Genomic DNA, 17,879 nt, shown 5'->3' with positions numbered 1-17,879 from the left:
TTATCAAACAATATAATCATTTATATTTATTAATTTAATATATATCAGAATCAAAACCCTCTTCTAGATTATTTTGACTCTAAGAAAAAATTATAATGTACATTAGAAACTAGAGCAAAACAATGATGACCATATTATATTAAAAAATGTAACCTGCAGCTATAAAAGTGTCCATGGAAAAAGGTATAATGTTAAATACTAGCATGAAAAGAAAGGCTGAAAACCATGAGTAATCAACAACTCATAGTTTAGAAACAAAACAACCCCAAATGTAGGAGAAAGAAAATATTGACAAGAGAAAAAGACAGTAAACAAAACAAAATAGATAGGACCAATCAACAAATACAAACCCCAAACATTGTCTACGAAGATGAACAAACCTCTGTTCATTCACATCAAAAGGGATTGATGAAAAGGGCGCATTATATTTAAAATAGAGATTTTTTTAAACACAGAAGACTACATGAATAATTTTATCTTTGATAAATTTTAATACTTAGATAACACTTAGATAAACAATTTCTTGGAAAAATATTAATTTAACTTTAAAAAACTAAACTTGTATTTTTAAATCCACTTATCATTAACAAAAGAGAAAGAAAAAGTCCTGAAAAACACCACACAACAATGTTTTTCTTGGCAAATTATATGTAATCTTCAGGTAACATATAATACCTGTCTGAAAAAACTGTTACAGAGGATAAAAATAAGGCATAACTCCCTAATTTATATCAAGAAGTTAGGGTGGAGTGGACAAAGAGAATATGAAGTAAAACATTCTAAAGTTCTCATAGGGGTAGGAAGAAAAGTTATAGGAAAAGGATGGTGAAAGTTTTCTAACATTGTTATGATATTGCGATGGCAGAAAAATAAGGGAAAATGAGCATATTAAATGGTAAACTGAAATTTAGGGGGACAAGTTTGGGTTATTTTTGATTGATAATGTGAGCAAAGAAAGAAAAGTCAGCCATTGATGAAATGTAAAATTACATCAGAAATTCTAAAACAAGGTAATTAAAAAATATTTAAAAAATACAAATACAAATTTGATCAATCCACAGCAATAATAAGCAATAACGATATGAGAAAATAATACAAGTAATAAACCTGAAGAAAGAAGGAATACATTAAGAATAATCCAAATCTCATGTTGAAATGTAATCCCCAGTGTTAGAGATGGGGCCCGGTGGGAGGTGTTTGGGTCAAGAGAGTGGATTCTTCATGAATGGCTTGGTGCCATCCGCACAGTAATGAGTTCACCCAAGAGCCAGTTGTTGCTCTTGCTCCCTCTCTCACTCCCACCCTTGCCATGTGAATGTGTCTGCTCCTTCTTTGCCTTCTGTCATGAGTAAAAGCTCCCTGAGGCCCTTACCAGAAGCAGATGCTGGTGCCACACTTCTTGTACAGCCTGCAGACCTGAGAGCCAATTCAACCTCTTTTCTTTATAAATTACCCCATCTTGAGTATTCTTTTATAGCAGTGCTAGAATGGCCTAACACAACCATGTATAAAATATGCATGTCATGTATAAAATGTAATTATAAACAAAAGGATTACTTATATACTGCTAACAAAAAATTCATAGGAAAATATAACAAAGCTGAACTTGTGTGTGTTTAAAAACACAGCCCCCAAATGCAAAAAACAAAATATTTAATTAAACACATAGAGAAATTTATAAATAGTGCATTCCATCAGAGTTTATCACATGAACAGACATTTCTCAAGAGAAGACATACAAGTGGACAAAAAACATAAAATCAACATCACTAATCATCAGAGAAGTGCAAATTAAAACCACAATGAGATATCATCTCACACTGGTCAGAATGGCTATTACTAAAAAGTCAAAAAATAATAGATACTGGTAAGGCTGTGTAGAAAAGGTAATATTTATACACTGCTGGTGGGAAAGCAAACCAGTTCAGCCACTGAGGAAAGCAGTTCAGAGATTTCTCAAAAAACTTGTAACTATTAGGTTGATGCAAAAGTAATTGAGGCTTTTGCTATGATTTGCAATGGTAAAACATGCAATTACTTTTGCACCAATTTATACTATTTAACCCAGCAATCCCATTACTGAGTGTATATCCAAAATAAAAGGAATTGTTCTACTAAAAAGACACATGCACTCACATTTTCATCACAGCACTATTCACAATAGCAAAGACATGGAATCAACCTACATGCCCATCAGAGGTGGACTGGGTAAAGAAAATGTGCTGTATCTACATCATGGAATACTACACAGCAATAAAAAAGAATAAAATCATATTCTTTGCAACAACATTGATGCAGCTGGAGACCAACATCCTAAGCAACTTAACTCAGGAACAGAAAACTAAATACCATATGTTCTTACTTACAAGTGGGTGTTAAACATTGGGTACTCATGGACAAAGAAGGCAACAATAGATTCTGGGGAATATTGGAGGTGGGAGAAGGAGGCAGACAAGGGTTGAAAAACTTCTGGGTACTATAGTCACTTCCTGGGTGATGAGATCAATTGTACTCCAAACCTCAGCATCACACACTATCCATGTAGCAAACCGGCATATATATCCCCTGAATCTAAAATAAAGTTTGAAATTACAAAAACAAACAAACAAAAAACCAACAAACAAAAAACAGGAATACCTGTCATCATACTAAAATTAAATGGACCACATTCAATTCTTCTGTTAGAGAGAGTATTTCAGGTTACATCTTACAAGAAGTCCGCAGAGTTAGGAAACACAGAATCAGCTTATTTTTAAGCAGTATATTAGTTGTATTGTTTTAAGCAGTATATTAGTAATTTTTTTTTTTAACTTAAAAAAAAAACCCTTCCAACACATTTTCAAGTGATGCATGTCTGGATTAAAAGCGCTGGCTTTAATTTTGAATATGACCTGTTCAAAAGTTTAGAAACACAACAAAAGTAATGTATTTATTGTACCTTTTTCAGATTAACAATTAAAATTTGGATGTAAAATTTTAATGAGAAAACTTTTGTAAGAAAATCTAGGAGCAGAGAAAATTTTTTTAACCAACACTGAAAATTCAGAATTATATAACAATTTCAAAATTAAAAGCTTCTGCTAGGCACAGTGGCTCAGTGCCTGTAATGCGACTCTTTGAGAGACCAAAGCAGGTGGATCACTTGAGCCCCGAAGTTCCAGACCAGGTTGGGCAATATGGCAAAACCCCGTTTTTACAAAAAATTAGCTGGGCATGGTGGCACACACCTGTGGTCACAGCTACTCAGGAGGCTGAGATGGGGGGATCAGTTGAACCTGGGAGGTTGAGGTTGCAGTGAACCGAGATCATGCCACTGTACTCTTGCCTGGGTGACATAGCCAGATCCTGTCTCAAAAAAAAAAAAAAAAATTAAAAGCTTTTATATAACAAAACTTTTACAAATAAAATCAAGAGGTGATTATAATGATGGAGAATGTTTGTAATGTGGATGTTAAAGCATTAATGTATACTCATACAAAGAGCTATTAAAATTGACAAGAAAATGACAGCTCAATAGAATATCCAATAGCATAACCTAGGAGTGCATCATAAACCACAGAGGGGTTAACCTAAATAGGCAAGAAACACTTAAAAGAAATGCTTATTTGAAAAAAACAAAAAACAAAAAACAAAAAAACAGAAAGAACATTTGTACCCATCAGGCTAGTAAAATTTAACAATGAGCTACAACATCCCATTGTTGTCAAAATGAATCTAAAGATTACTTTCATACTTTCAATGTTAATATGATGTGTTACAACTTCTTGGAAAGCAATCTGGCAAGATACACTAAAATTAAAAATAAGTATATTCTTGACCTAGCCATCTCTCTTGTGGGACTCTCTCCTAATGAAATATAAGCACTAACATGTAGGAACAGATGTATAAAACTATTTATTGCAACCGTGTTTTAGTGGCAAGAAAACAAGCAAAATGTTAATATCCCCTAACAGGGAAGTGAATGAAGAAATTATAGAACACTTACTTTTGTAAACCCTTGTTTATAAAATATTATTCAACCATTAAAAATTATTGCTATACTAGTTTACTTGGAAGTATTTTCATGAGCTACTATTGAGTAGAAAAAACGATGCAGAAAATATGTATAACAATATGATCTCATTTTTGTAAAACAATGATGTTTTTAAAAAAATCTTTCTGCACATGTATTTATACTATATATATAGAGAAAAAGAAAGGTTAGTGTCTCAGCTCATGCTTCTAGTCCAAGAGTCTAGTATAGTGACAGCTTGATGTATTACAGATCAGAAGGGCATTACAGCAAAGCATTATAGATCAATAGAGAAACGATGAATGTTTAAGAAATTGTTCTGAACTTACACACACAGACACACAGAGGAGAGAGAAATAGAGAGAGAGAGAGAAAGTTTGAGACCAACTTGTCACTGGAGTGATAGTTTTTGTTACATTGCTTCTTCTGAAAGCCTGGAGCTGGAGCAAAGAAGAAGGAAGCCTGAATGATGTCCCCGTTGTGTGTAAGTTTAGAATTTCTGATTTTTGTTATGGGATAGAGGTTATGAGCACATTTATTTATTGAGTTTTAGCATTCAGTAGCTACCTGAGTTCATGACAGGCACTGTTGGTCTTTTATCCAATATCTATTCTCCTCTTATTAACAGAATTTCAGTTTTGTTTGGGGCAACAGTGTACTAGGTTTAAAATATTCTAATCTTCATACTTTTTTGTAGCTGGAGTCACTTATTAACCTGTTCTAGTCAACTGGATGTAAACAGAACTCTACTGGAAAAGCTATCATTTTCCTGATTAAAAGAAATGAATTCAAAAAAAAAAAAAAGAAATTGTTCTGGAATAATTAACTGTGGGAGGTGGAAAAATGAAACTAGGTGTATAGTGCACATCAAATAGACATAAAAATTCTGGAAAAAAAATCAAGACCAAAACTTTAAAAATAAAAGGTGTGGTTTTTTTGCATGAACATGGAAAAATTGTTATGCTATTAGGCAAAATATTTGCTTTTAAAAAACAATGACAAAAAGCACAATCCATAAAGGAAAATATTAATTAAAATGGCAGTTTTAATTAAAAACTATGCTTCACAGTGGGAGAAAGGTGCTCCAGATTTGGAGAAGGTATTTGAAACTTTATACATCCACATTTTTTTAAAAAAAGCTACTAAACATTAATACAAAAATAATTCAACAGAATAATAGGTAAAGGATTTGTATTAGCTAAGGCAATGCTGCCAGCTTCTGTAATAAACAAATCTCCAAATTTGATAATTTAAAATACAGGAACATGAATAAAAATTAATGAAATAACTATTGCCATATATTAATAAAATGATTCATATGTATACTTATATTTTCCTCTCTAAATGTATTTGACAAAACCTATAGTTTTAGCCTTAGTGCGAGGTAGCAGTTCTTATTCTGTCAATGAAATATTTACATCATTAACTAAAGGACTTAAGTAACAACTAAGAAATGGTAAATTTGATATCTGAATCCCAGTTTATCTTGTTTCCATTTCTTATTATTAAACACTAAGTAATACTCTCTTAATTTCCTTATCTTTAACACACAAAGGATTAAATGAGAAAGTCACTGGACCGATACATTGCAGTTTCTCAAAGTGGTTGATTGTCTGTGTTCTCAGTGGCCAATTTATAGCGATTGTTCTTGCCCAAGGTCTTGATAAAAATGTATAGTGATGGGCTCACTTCTATCTAATATTGTGCTGCTAAACAGGAATGACAAGTATGTATATTCAAAGACACCAGTGTATTATCAAAAATTGTGCTGAAGCTATTTTGTGTGTGTGTCGAGTTCTCAAGTTAATTTTCCTTCCTGAATACTAATAAAAACGTAATATGTGTTTAGAAAGAATTATCATAACATACTAGATGAAAACACTTTCTCATGTGACTTTAAATGATGGCTGTAAACTCTCCTGTTTAATTGACTGAGAAGACCCATCCCCCATCTTGGTATTCTTCTAACACAAATTTAATCTTGCAAATAATACCCTGTTCTTTTACAAAACACATCTGTGAGAATAGTTAATAGGGACAAATTAAGATTTTTTAAAAACTATGATCAATAAAATATGACAGAGCAGTCAGAGTCTGATCATTATGAGAAATTTGAAGATTAATAGCGCTATTATCTGTATAAAAGCCATTTTATTCCTAAAAATTACCATATCAAAAAAGAGACCACCACTCACTACCTCCTTATAAATTCATAGTTCCATGTAAATAGGAATACAGTAAACTTTGCAAAATTTCAGACTAAGTGAATTTAAATTTTTTAATACAGGACTTCTCAGAGCCTTTATTTTGTTATTCTGATTTATGATCCTTCAAGAGAGGGGTTTACTGTACGTGACTATGTGACTCCCCCATTTTATTCAGATTCTCTTACTAGATAAATGTTTCTAGGAATATTGAGGACTTCTGCCCCTGAAAGCTATGTATTTTAATGTCCTGTATTGCCTTCAATTTAGTATATATTTGTTTCTTTATTGAGTTTCTGCTGTGTACCTTGTACTATGTTGAAGGCTGGAGAGGTAGTGAAGTTCAAAGTCTGGTTGGAAAAGCAGATATGCAAACAAAGTGTTATAAGATAGGCTTAGTTCAAGGTTGGCTCTGGGTTAGGACAGTGGAAGATGAGAAGGAAGAACAAACTATTGTCTCTATAGTGGAGAGTAAAGTTCTTCAATTGCAGGTAGTCAGAGGAGAAGTAATATTCAGAACTGGTTCCACACCAGACTGAGAAGTAGCGAGTTTACTTTTAGTGTCTATAATGAGACTGAAACTCTACCTGAGACAACTTTGATTTCTTTTTCTTTTCTGCAACATCTCTCAAGTGCCTCCCACCTTAGGCTCAAATCCCTACCAGGAACTCATCTAGAACACTCTTCTTTGGAACTCATAAGTCTAACTCTTTGTTTTCAAACTCACTCCTTCAGGGCTGGACATCTCCTGAAACTCTGTTCTTACTCATAGTTGAAGATCTCTTTCCTGAACCCATTAAAAGACGACTTCCTTTAGCTTCTCCAGCAATTTGTTTTCTTATCCTATCTCTCAAAGTCAGACTTTTTCTATCGCCTAAGAAAACTGTTACTATATCTGATATTCTGATTCTTACTAATGTGTTGATGGGGGTGTGTCAGTTTTAGACCTCAGAGAAACAGATGCCAAAACAGGATTAGAAGTGCAAGAGAGATATTGGGGGAAATGCTTATGAAGGGTTAAGGGAAGAGAATAGAAGAGGAGGGGAGTTGGGTCTGCAGCGCAGTTCTGATGCCTGTGGAGGAAAAGGACTGGGTAGGAAGACGTGCAGTCAGCAGCACAGCTCTAAGAAGACATCCTCTCATGACAAGTATTAGGTGGTGGTTGTTATTTTCAAAATTACTAGAACTCATGAATATGAGCATAAATGATATGCTTTCATCTATTGTATTTTTTTATAGATGTCGCATCTTTGGTTGGTAGGACCATGTTAGATTGGATCCTGATTCATTCTGATGCAATTATAGTCTTTGATAAATTCATTGCCATCTGATATCATAACAGATTCCAAACTCATTTCATACAATTCCTACTCCAGACCTCAGAATTATACATATCTAAGCTATGTTTCTTTTAGTGGGAAATATGATTTAGGAACTGGAATCCATTCCTTAAGGATATTGTGGTTATTCCTGATCATTCCTAGGCCTTTTCCGTGGACAGAGCTATAAAATATACATTAATTTTGATACATTCAATGCAAATTCAGAACTGTATTGTTTCTGCTTACCCTAAACTGTCTTACGATTACAGAATTTTTTCTTTTATCCAATGCCAAGTGTCCTGGTTTTCAAAGACAATGGTGACACTAAAATTTGAGTATTACATAACTGTTCATTTGATTTAGTACACTTGAGTCACAGAACACTCTAGAATAACATTAGTACCACTAATAACATAATTGCTGAAATAACTAAATATTTAGTAGCTCTTTTGTTCTCTGTATACCCCACTGAAACTATACAAATTTCTGTGTTTTAAAATCATAGGAAATAATTCTACTTAGTGTGGTTGTGCCACCAATTGGTACAAAATTGGTTCATTAAAAAATTTATTTTTAATATTTAGAAATTTTTAAAATTTTAAACTTTTTAAATAATTATGTTAAATAACATGTATGTTTCAAAAAACAAATCTACAAGTAGAAGATATACTCAAAGAACTGTAGCTCCCGTCCCTGTCCCTTCTACCTGAGTTCCCCTCTTCACGTATTGCTAACTAAAATAAGTAAGATTTATCCTTCCTTTGTTCTTTTAGTAATATAATATATTACAAAATATAATAAGATATTATATTACAAAATATACATATTTTATATTACCAAAAGAACAAAGGAAGGATAAACCTTACTTGGTTTACATGCATTTTCTTTTTGATAAATAATAGCATTCTAAACACATTTTATCTTGCTTTTTGGACTTAAATCTTGGAGACCATCCCATAGTAGTATATATAGATATTCCCCATTCCTTTTTTACATCTCCATAATATTCTATTGTGGTTTATATTTTATTCAACCAGTCTCTTGATGACAATTTGAGGTGTTTTCAGTCTTTTGCTGTAACAATGGCCCAACCATCTAGATTGTTATACCTGTATAATTTTTCCCAGGGTAATAGGTGAGAAATTGTATTCAGTAGAGTTTTAATGTGCATGTCTCTTGTGAGAGAGTTCGTGTGTCTTTTTTATATAAGTAAGAACCATATCCCTTTCTTTTTGTGTGAGCTGTTCATTTTGCTAGCCTATTTTCCTACAGTATCAGTCTTCTCGGTTGCATAAATGAAGCAGGAAAGGGATTGAGAGATATGGAGAAATAAAAAATAAATTGTAATTTGGCTGCTGATGATGAATGAATCCCAGAACATCTTTCTTACTGTGGCTGTAGACATCTATTAGACCACAATTCAAACTTTCAACAACCACAAAAACACTGAATTGTTAGCATGGGTAATTCTCTGAGACCTAGTGAGGCCTCCAATGCTTCACTTAAGTGATCTAAGATACAGAGTACCTAAGATTTTGTTCTTACACATATTCCTCTTATTATCTGCTGGCTAAAAGTAGTACTCTATAAGGAATTACTTCCCATCCTTTTTCAAATAATGGCAAAATAGACAATTAATAGTGTTTACATAGTACACCAAGATAAGCTACTAGTAGTTTGGGGATGTTTATATGAGACTTATTGAAATTATCTTTACATTACTTAACTATCATAAAAACCCAAATTATTACAGATGATATTAAAAGTTGAATTTGTATATAACCTCAAAATTACATTTTTTGAATTGGTTAATGAGAAACTTAAGCTTGATTTTGTGAATACATCTTTTTAAAGTTAGTCTGAAATAGCGACATGAAATTCTTAATTTTCCACGAAGAGATACTTTGTTAACAAAATGAAGTGACGAAAATATTGCAATCTCATGTTTTAATCATTCCCAAATTTATAACTTTTGAAATTTTATTCATAAAACGAATGCTTCTCACTCTTCTTTCAATAGTAAATGTCATATGAAAATTTCCTAAGATCTGTGAAAACTTACGTTTGGAGCTACCCCCTGGTGCTGCTACTGCCAGTACACCTGGCCAAGCTTCCTTAGACCAGCTCACCTTGGTCTATGGGCCTTTTCCTCGGCCACGAACTCTTCCCGTGGCTCCCCTAGTGTAGAAACATGATGGGTAAAGTGGCATTCTCTGAGACGAGTTGCTCAAGAAATTGTCCAGTTGGTGGATCATCAATTTGGCTTCCCCAGTCGTTTCACTGAGGAGAGGTGGTGTTAGATGCGGCTCACCATGCTTGTCACCTGCAGCGGTAGCAAGACACACCATTAGACCTTGTGCCACCAGTTACTACCGAGGAGCTCCAAACATGCCTTCTTTGGTAAGAAATGGCCATTCCTAGGGCTCCATCTACCTGACAACTGAAGGGTCAGTATCTCCTGGCACACAGGTGACCCACACAAATTGAGAAGAGCTGCTACCATGCAGTATGAATAAAATGCATTGGTTAGAAATAACCATTTCTAAATTCTTTCCTTACCACTCCTTAGTGGGTGATATAAGGGAAATAAAAGTTTCAAAGGGTTGTTTTTAAATGGAATGTTTGCTAAATTAAAAACAAATTGAGAAGCGACTCTGCTGAAGATTTTATCTTACTCATTTGTGTGGAAATGAGAGTTTTAGGTAGAAAAAAATTATATATGTGTAAGAACTGTGTTTCCTGGCTTACTTCTCACATTGTCAGAAAACTGTACTTAAGTGACAGGCTATCCCAAGGCACCCTCAGATTCCAAAACTCACCATGACTTTGCCTAACATTCAATTCACTTAGACAAGTGTACAAGTTAGAGGAAGAACAAGAAACATCATTGATATGGGTTGGCTGTGTCCTCACCTAAATCTCATCTTGAATTCTAGCTCCATAATTCCCATGTGTTGTGGGAGGGACCCGGTGGGAGATAAATGAATCATGGGGGTGGTTTCCCCCATACTGTTCTCATGGTAGTGAATAAGACTCACAAGATCTGATGGTTTTATAAAGTTTTTGCTTGGCTCTCATTCTCTCTTGTCTGCTGCCATGCAAGACTTGTCTTTCGCCTTCCACCATGATTGTGAGACCTCCCCAGCCATGGGGAACTGTGAGTCCACTAAACTTTTTTTCTTTATAAATTACCCAGTCTCAGGCATGTCTTTATCGGCAGCATGAAAATGAACTAATATAATCATCTTACCAAACTTGACTTTCTCTGGCTTATAATAGATATGTTTGCCCATAATGTTATACTCTTTGAAGAAGATATTCTAAATCAACTGGCCTATAGACATCCAAATTCTGTGGTTAAGGACAGCATGACTTACATTTCTTATGTGTTCAGCAGATGTAAAGAATATTGTCAAGATCTCTCTCTCTCTCTCAATGTGTGTGTGTGTGTGTGTGTGTGTGTGTGTGTGTGATGAGGAGTCCAATAACATGAGGGAATGATGGGAAGAGAGAAAAATTAAGACAGGGAAGAAGCACGGAGAGGGAAAGGATTGGATGACCAGGATAGAGGAATAAATAGAGATAGGTGGTTAAAGATAGAGATTGTTATAGCACAGAAGCACCCAAGTTATAAATTATTACCTACTTAATTCCACGAAAATTTAAATGCCTACTGTATCAGGACCTGGGATACAACAGTGGACAAAACCAGATAATACTCCTACCATTCATAGTTTACATTCTAGCTGATTCTGTGCAGCTGCCAAGACTTAGTAAATAACTTTCTTAAAATACATTCAGTAAACATCTCTATTCATAGATAGTACATGTTGAGGGTTTGAAAAGGAACATTCAATCTTTTTTTTTGTCTTTTTAAAATCTTATTTTCAATTGACAGATCATAATTGCATATATTTGTGGAGTACAATGTAATATTTTGATATAGGTGTATATTGTAGATAATAACATCTAGCTAATTAACAAATGCGTTACCTCACATACTTTATCATTTTTTGAGATGCAAACATTTAAAATCTACTCTCTTAGCAATTTTCAATATAATACATTATTATTAACTATATCCATTATGCTGTGCAATAGGCCTCGAAAACGTATTCCTTTTATCTAACTGCAGCCGTCCCCTGTGACCAACATCTTCCCCTTCCCCCCTCCAGCACCACATCACTTCAGTCTCTGCCATTCTACTCCACTTCTCTGAGCTGAACATTTCTAGATTCTATATATAAATAAGATAATGTAGTATTTGTCTTTCCGTATCTGGCTTATTTCACTTAGCATAATGTCAGCCAGGTTTATTCCTGTTGTTGGAAATGACAGAATTTCCTTTTTAAGGCTGAATAGTGTTACATTGTGCACATATAACACATTTATCCATTGATGGACATCTACACTGATTCCATACCTCAGCTACTGTGAAAAACACTTCAATAAACATGGGAGTGCTGATACCTCTTCAACATACTGATTTTAATTCCGTTGGATATATATCCAGGAGTAGGACTGCTGGATTATATGGCAGTTCTATTTTTAGTTTTCTGAGGAACTTCCATACTGTTTTCCATAATGGCTGTACTAATTTACATTCCCACCAACAATGTACTAGGGTTCCCTTCACTCCACATCCTCACCAACATTTATCTTTGTTTTTAACAACAGTCATTCAAACTGGTGTGTGGCAATACTCACTGTGGTTTTAACTTGCATTTATCTGATGATTAGTCAAAGATATATACAATTTTTATTTTCAATTTTGAGAAATGTAGCAGATAACCAAGTAGTATACAACTGTCTTAATTTCATGATATATAATGATTTTTTTAAAATGCATAAAACAGCACAAGTGGTTTAAGGAAAAGTTATAAAAACAAAGCTGTACATTTTATTACCACTATCTATTTCCATTTCTCTATTTTCAATAGGAATTGTGTGAGGTCTGTGTTTTCAGGGAATTCATTTTCAGATTGTAAAATTCCTTCATAGACTATAAAATTATACACAAATGAGTGGTGACAAATTGTATTTTCTATTCCTCATATTTCAGAGAGTTTCTCTACCCTCTTCCTGAGGCCCTGACCCACATCAAGCCAGGTCAAACAAAGATGACCATCTTGTCACTCTTTAATAAGTGGCATAATAGACCTGGGGGTCTTGTTGACATAATGAAGTATCAGGGATGTTATGATGGGCAAACTGTGTCTTGAAGCTGTTTAATGCAGAAGATTCCAGGAAGAACCGGTTTCTGCCACTACTGGATACACATAGGACCTGAAGCATCTGTGACCATCCACTTCATCATCAAAAGAAAAACCACATGGAACAATTCAATTGTTAGCTAAAACCTAGAAGAAGCAGCACACCACTGGGAAGCAGAAAGAAAAGGGAGTAGGGCCGGGTACGGTGGTTCATGCCTATAATCCCAACACTTTGGAAGGCCGAGGCAGGTGGATCACGAGGCTGGGAGATCAAGACCATCCTGGCGAACATGGTGAAATCCTGTCTCTACTAAAAATACAAAACTTAGCTGGGTATGGTGGCACGTGCCTGTAGTCCCAACTACTCAGGAGGCTTAGGCACAATAATTGCTTGAACCCAGGAGGCGAAGGTTGCAGTGAGTCAAGATTGCACCACTGCACTCCAGCCTGGCAACAGAGCGAGACTCCATCTTAAATTAAAAAAAAAAAAAAGAAAAGAAAAGAAAAGAAAAGGGAGTGGAGTCAGAAAAAGATGAGGAGGACACTGTGATGTCTACACAAATGTACTGATTTGCCCCATGCTCTAAACTACAAAAATAAGATTTCTTTCCTGTCCTGGAAGCCATTAAGCACATGCGTGAGGGGCTTCACAAGATTTATTATTAACTATTATTATTACTATTATTGCTGCTGCTGTTGTTGTCGATATGGTGACAGACTATAAACATGCCTGTCTTTCACACACCTCCAATGCTATTAATGCCTGCCATTAGGATTGAGAGCTACTGATTTCATGTTTCATTATAAAATCACAGTGGGGCCAGCATGGATATCGTATGCAAGTCCACTTTCCCATACTCATGGCAAGCAGGAGGCAGCAAACCTGTGCCTGTCCAAGGACCATATCCTGGTCTTTTTCTTTCTCCATGGATTCCCAGCAGGTCCCTCGGCTTCCCACTTTCCGATTAGAATAAAACTGTAAGCTGCTGTCTGTTTTAAAATAAGAACTACTCAAGGGCAGTGAACAAAACCACTGAGTAAGTGCTATATCCAGAAGTTTTACTACTCTCATTTAATCCTACCCACAAAACTGCATGTTGTTGTTGTTATTATTGAGACAGGGTCTCTCTCGGTCTCCTAGACTGCAGCAATCACGGCCCACTGCAATCTCTGCCTCCCAGGCTCAGGCAAGCCTCCCACGTCAGCCTCCCAAGTAGCTGGGACTATAGGCACGAGCCACCACTCCTGGGTAACTTTTTGTATTTTTAGTAGAGACAGGGTTTCGCCATATTACCCAGGCTGTTCTCAAACTCCAGGACTCTGGCAATCTGCCCCCTAGGCCTCCCAAAGTGCTGGGATTATAGGCATGAGCCACTGTGCCCAGCTCGTTATTTTTAAATTATCATTAGTTTACAGATGTGCAAACAGAGGCTTGGGAAAGTTAAGTAGATTGTACCATATCACATTTGCTAACAAGTAGTAAAAACAGAATCCAGATCTAAATCTATCTAATGTCAGACTATATATTTTGCACTGTATATCATTTCTAGAGCCTGCTGTTATTTCTGTTGGGTGTGGTAGCAAGGCATATGGATTCAAATGCTCCCTTATGAGTCAGACAAGATTTAGGTTTAAAAGCTAGTTTCATCACTTTCCATTAGCATGATTTTAGCCTACTCATCTGTACAATGGGGATAAGAGCAATATCTACTCGTGGAGTAACTCTGAGGATTAAATAATGTCCCTAAAAACATGGCTCAGTGTGTTATGTAGTAAGCACGATAGCTGAATGAGTCTACTTGGAACAGCATATAACAGCATTTAACTTTCACTGCCAACAGCACTCATTCTGACTTATTTTAAAAAAGCTCTTTTTTGCTCCTCTCTCTGTTTATAATGTCATAATTTCCCTTGGATGACTCTTTCTCTTCTGGAAAAGATAATTTCCTCATGAATAATAGTCCTGCAAGAACTTGGTGTCTTTCTAATTTTAGCTATAGGGAAAGGGCATATTTATAGACAGTGATGATAACTCTCCATCTTAATTTTCCATGGTGAAATCGTACAACCCTTTTCTTCAGCCAGACCACCAAAAACATAAAGGCTGTTAGCTATAGGTGTTAATCAAATATGTGTCAGACATCTTTAAAATGTCTATTTCTCTAAAAAACATGGCTCCATCCTGAAAGCAAGGCATGGAAAGAACTCAATTTTTAAATTAGGAACATGCTTTGGGTGATACCTTTAATTGGCCAAATTCTTCTTTTCTAAATAATTTGGTAATCTTGAATGGATTTGTATGTAATTTCACCTAATCCAGAGATTTTCAATTAGAAATTTCAAAGTTCAGCCCCAAAAATGCCTTGTGGGGGAACTGATACCCAGACATCATTATTCCCAGTGATACGTGGAGATCTGGGGAAGGGAGAAGGTGGCTGCTGATGTTCAGATGATGTGGGAGGCAAATAGGTCAAAAGGCTGCCTGCAATTCTTTTGCTCTAAAGAGCCGGGACATCTCATTTAAGAAGCTTCTGAGACTTGTATGTTATATTCTAAAGAGCATGTCCTTCCTCCCCCCTGTAAGTGGCAGATCTAAGTCCATAATGTGTATGCTGAACAGATGTTTTATTTGTGTCCCACGTGTTCCTGGTAGGCTGCTGGGTGAGCCAGAGGCGAGGAAGAAAGATAACTGAAAGGCATAAACTCTGCCTTTGGAATTTATACTCCCGTTGAATTGAATTAGAATGACCTATCCTTATGCTGAGCTTGTAAGAATTATCCCTCAAGAACAAAAAGTTGGTAGCACTTACTATAAAGTCAAATGCATTTAGACTCTTGGATGATGAAGTGTGGCCATGAGAAATGAATGGGAAATTCTCATATGGATTTGAAGTCAGTTACCTGGACTTTTAGTGCCAGTTTGTCTCTAATTTTGTAGGTCTTATATCCAATCACTATTAAATCTAACTTTTAATTTCTTTGTTGATAAAGCCTAGATTAAATCACCTTTAAGTCTCTTTCAGAAATATGTTTCTACAATTTTAAGTGGAGGTTATAAGAATCAAGGCAACAAAACTGTCTTCAGGAACCACTAAGTGCTCTGCACTATGTCCGCTGGTGTGGAGGAGTGAATGAGGAGTGAGTCATGGATCCTAAGGACAAGGGATTATTTTCTATGGAGGAAACTAGATATGCATCCAGCATGGATATGTGACTATGCAACAAATGAGTTAATGCTCAAACAGGTCCAAGAAAGGTAAGATAAACGTGCCTGGGTATATTTATTAATTTTACTCTCTAAGGCACTGGAAAAAAGGCAAAAGACCTGCCAGACCAGACTGACAACTTCTTCTCCCTGATCTGAACCCCTATTTGTTATTATTTTAATCTGTATATAGGTATCTCACATACACACACATTGTGTTGTGTGTAATGCGCTTAGTTTGTTACATTAATTTACATTCTAGATGCACTAGGAGAACTAATGCATTCATCAAGGTTCTTCAGTTTCAAGCAATGTAAACAGACTCTAGATAATGTAAGTGAAAAGGGAGTTTGCTGCGAGTTGCTGAGTGAGATCACAGAGTGAAGGGAAAGCACTAGAACCAGCATAAGAAAGTTCAGGAAGCAGCTAGCTCCAAGGGTTTCAGTGGCAACAGAACTCTGTTGCTTTTATCAGTCAGTGAGCCATCAGAAGTAGAAGACATTCATTCCAACCATCTTTTCTAACTTTAGGCTCAAGATTCAAAATTCTGGGAGAGAAAATATCTGATTCGCTTAGCTTTGGCTTTATGCTTACCTTTAAACCAGTTGAGGGAAGATTCCCTCTAAGACTGCACACGACGGGAGGCAGTAGGAAACTGGGAGATGTAAATTAGATGCTCAAAAGGAAAGACAGCATGGATGCTGAATAGTCAACACTAAAAACACCCATTATAGCTAGCTATTGTCAAAAAGCCTGAATTTCTCTTAAAGAGCAATTAATTATCATTGAAATCTTCTTAAAGGCTGGGTTTGGGTTAATTTCTAATTTATTTTTAAAATTAATATTGTAAAAATATATCTGTGATTTTTAAAAGATTATTTTGGGGGATAAAATAGATGTTCCAGGAATATATAGCATGTTTATTCTTTGGCTATAAGTAACCTCTGACACATCCTTTGAAACTCCAGGAAACAATTATAGCTGTCTAGAGGAAGGCAAAGTTGGAAAGAGCTGTTGATAGTGTCAGGGAGACCAGATTTGTATCTTCATTATGTACTATATGCACAATTTTAGACAAACCCTTTGACTTCTCAGTATCTCAAATTCCTAAACCATAAAGTGGAAATAATCTGTGACGAGTGCACAGTGAGTGGAAAACAACTTAGAACAGTGCCTGGAACACAGAGAATGTTAATTGTGGTGTTGCTGTGATTGAATAGATATGCTATGCGGGTCACAGGACATCTGTAAAACAGAATGTTTTACTTTCTAAGGGACTCAAAAAGACTTCTGAGACCAGATGAATAACTTACCTGTTTTAAAATGCTCCATAAAAATCAGGTATTATCATTATTTCCTATTCTTCTTAGGTTGATTTTGCCACTTGAGCCACGAAATTGTCTCATGATTCCTAATTATTTCTGCTAAAAATAACACTTTCATAATGATAGTACCTTTGCCTGTAAATTTATATTTCCTTCCCCCTTTTTTATATGTATTCAATTTCTGTCTTCAATTAATGCCCATCTCATTCCCCTTCTTCTCCATGATGCTTTTCTCAGCCCTAAATAAGGGTTTCTCTTTTCTCAGAATTCCTGCATTATCTTTGCACAGGTCACTCATTTTGTCACCTACTTATCCATTATTTTGAAATGTTATTGTTACTTGTTGCTTTATGCATCTGGTACTTGGCTGTAAAATTCAACCAATATTTGGTACCTAACATGTGCCCGGCCCAGTGCCAGATCCTTCAGAGATTTCAAGGATGAGTAACATGGGTCCAGACCTCAAGAAATTTGTAGTCAGGTAGGAAAATGAAGATGAGCACTGTAGAAAGAAGAGAAGGCTTTTGAATGTCTGAATCAGTTTGGGTTGCTCTGACAAAGTGCAATAGACGGTGGCCTATAAAAAACAGAATTCGTT

General features: G+C 35.5%; 1 long non-coding RNA gene across 1 annotated transcript; it reads right to left on the bottom strand.

Annotated features, from left to right (window-relative positions):
• Positions 1 to 2,309: 2,309 nt before the first annotated feature.
• LOC126952643 (uncharacterized) lies at positions 2,310 to 9,858 on the bottom strand. Its single transcript, XR_007724977.1, has 3 exons — positions 9,668 to 9,858; positions 3,228 to 3,345; positions 2,310 to 2,571 (listed from the first exon to the last, which is right to left on the bottom strand). It is a non-coding gene; the product is annotated as an uncharacterized LOC126952643 (long non-coding RNA).
• Between the last annotated feature and the right edge of the window lie 8,021 nt (positions 9,859 to 17,879).

The sequence above is a fragment of the Macaca thibetana genome, chromosome 4 (genome assembly GCF_024542745.1).
Source record: "Macaca thibetana thibetana isolate TM-01 chromosome 4, ASM2454274v1, whole genome shotgun sequence".
NCBI lineage: Eukaryota > Metazoa > Chordata > Mammalia > Primates > Cercopithecidae > Macaca > Macaca thibetana.
The sequence above is the reverse complement of the archived record's forward strand: the minus strand, read 5'-3'. Positions and strand labels throughout refer to the sequence as shown.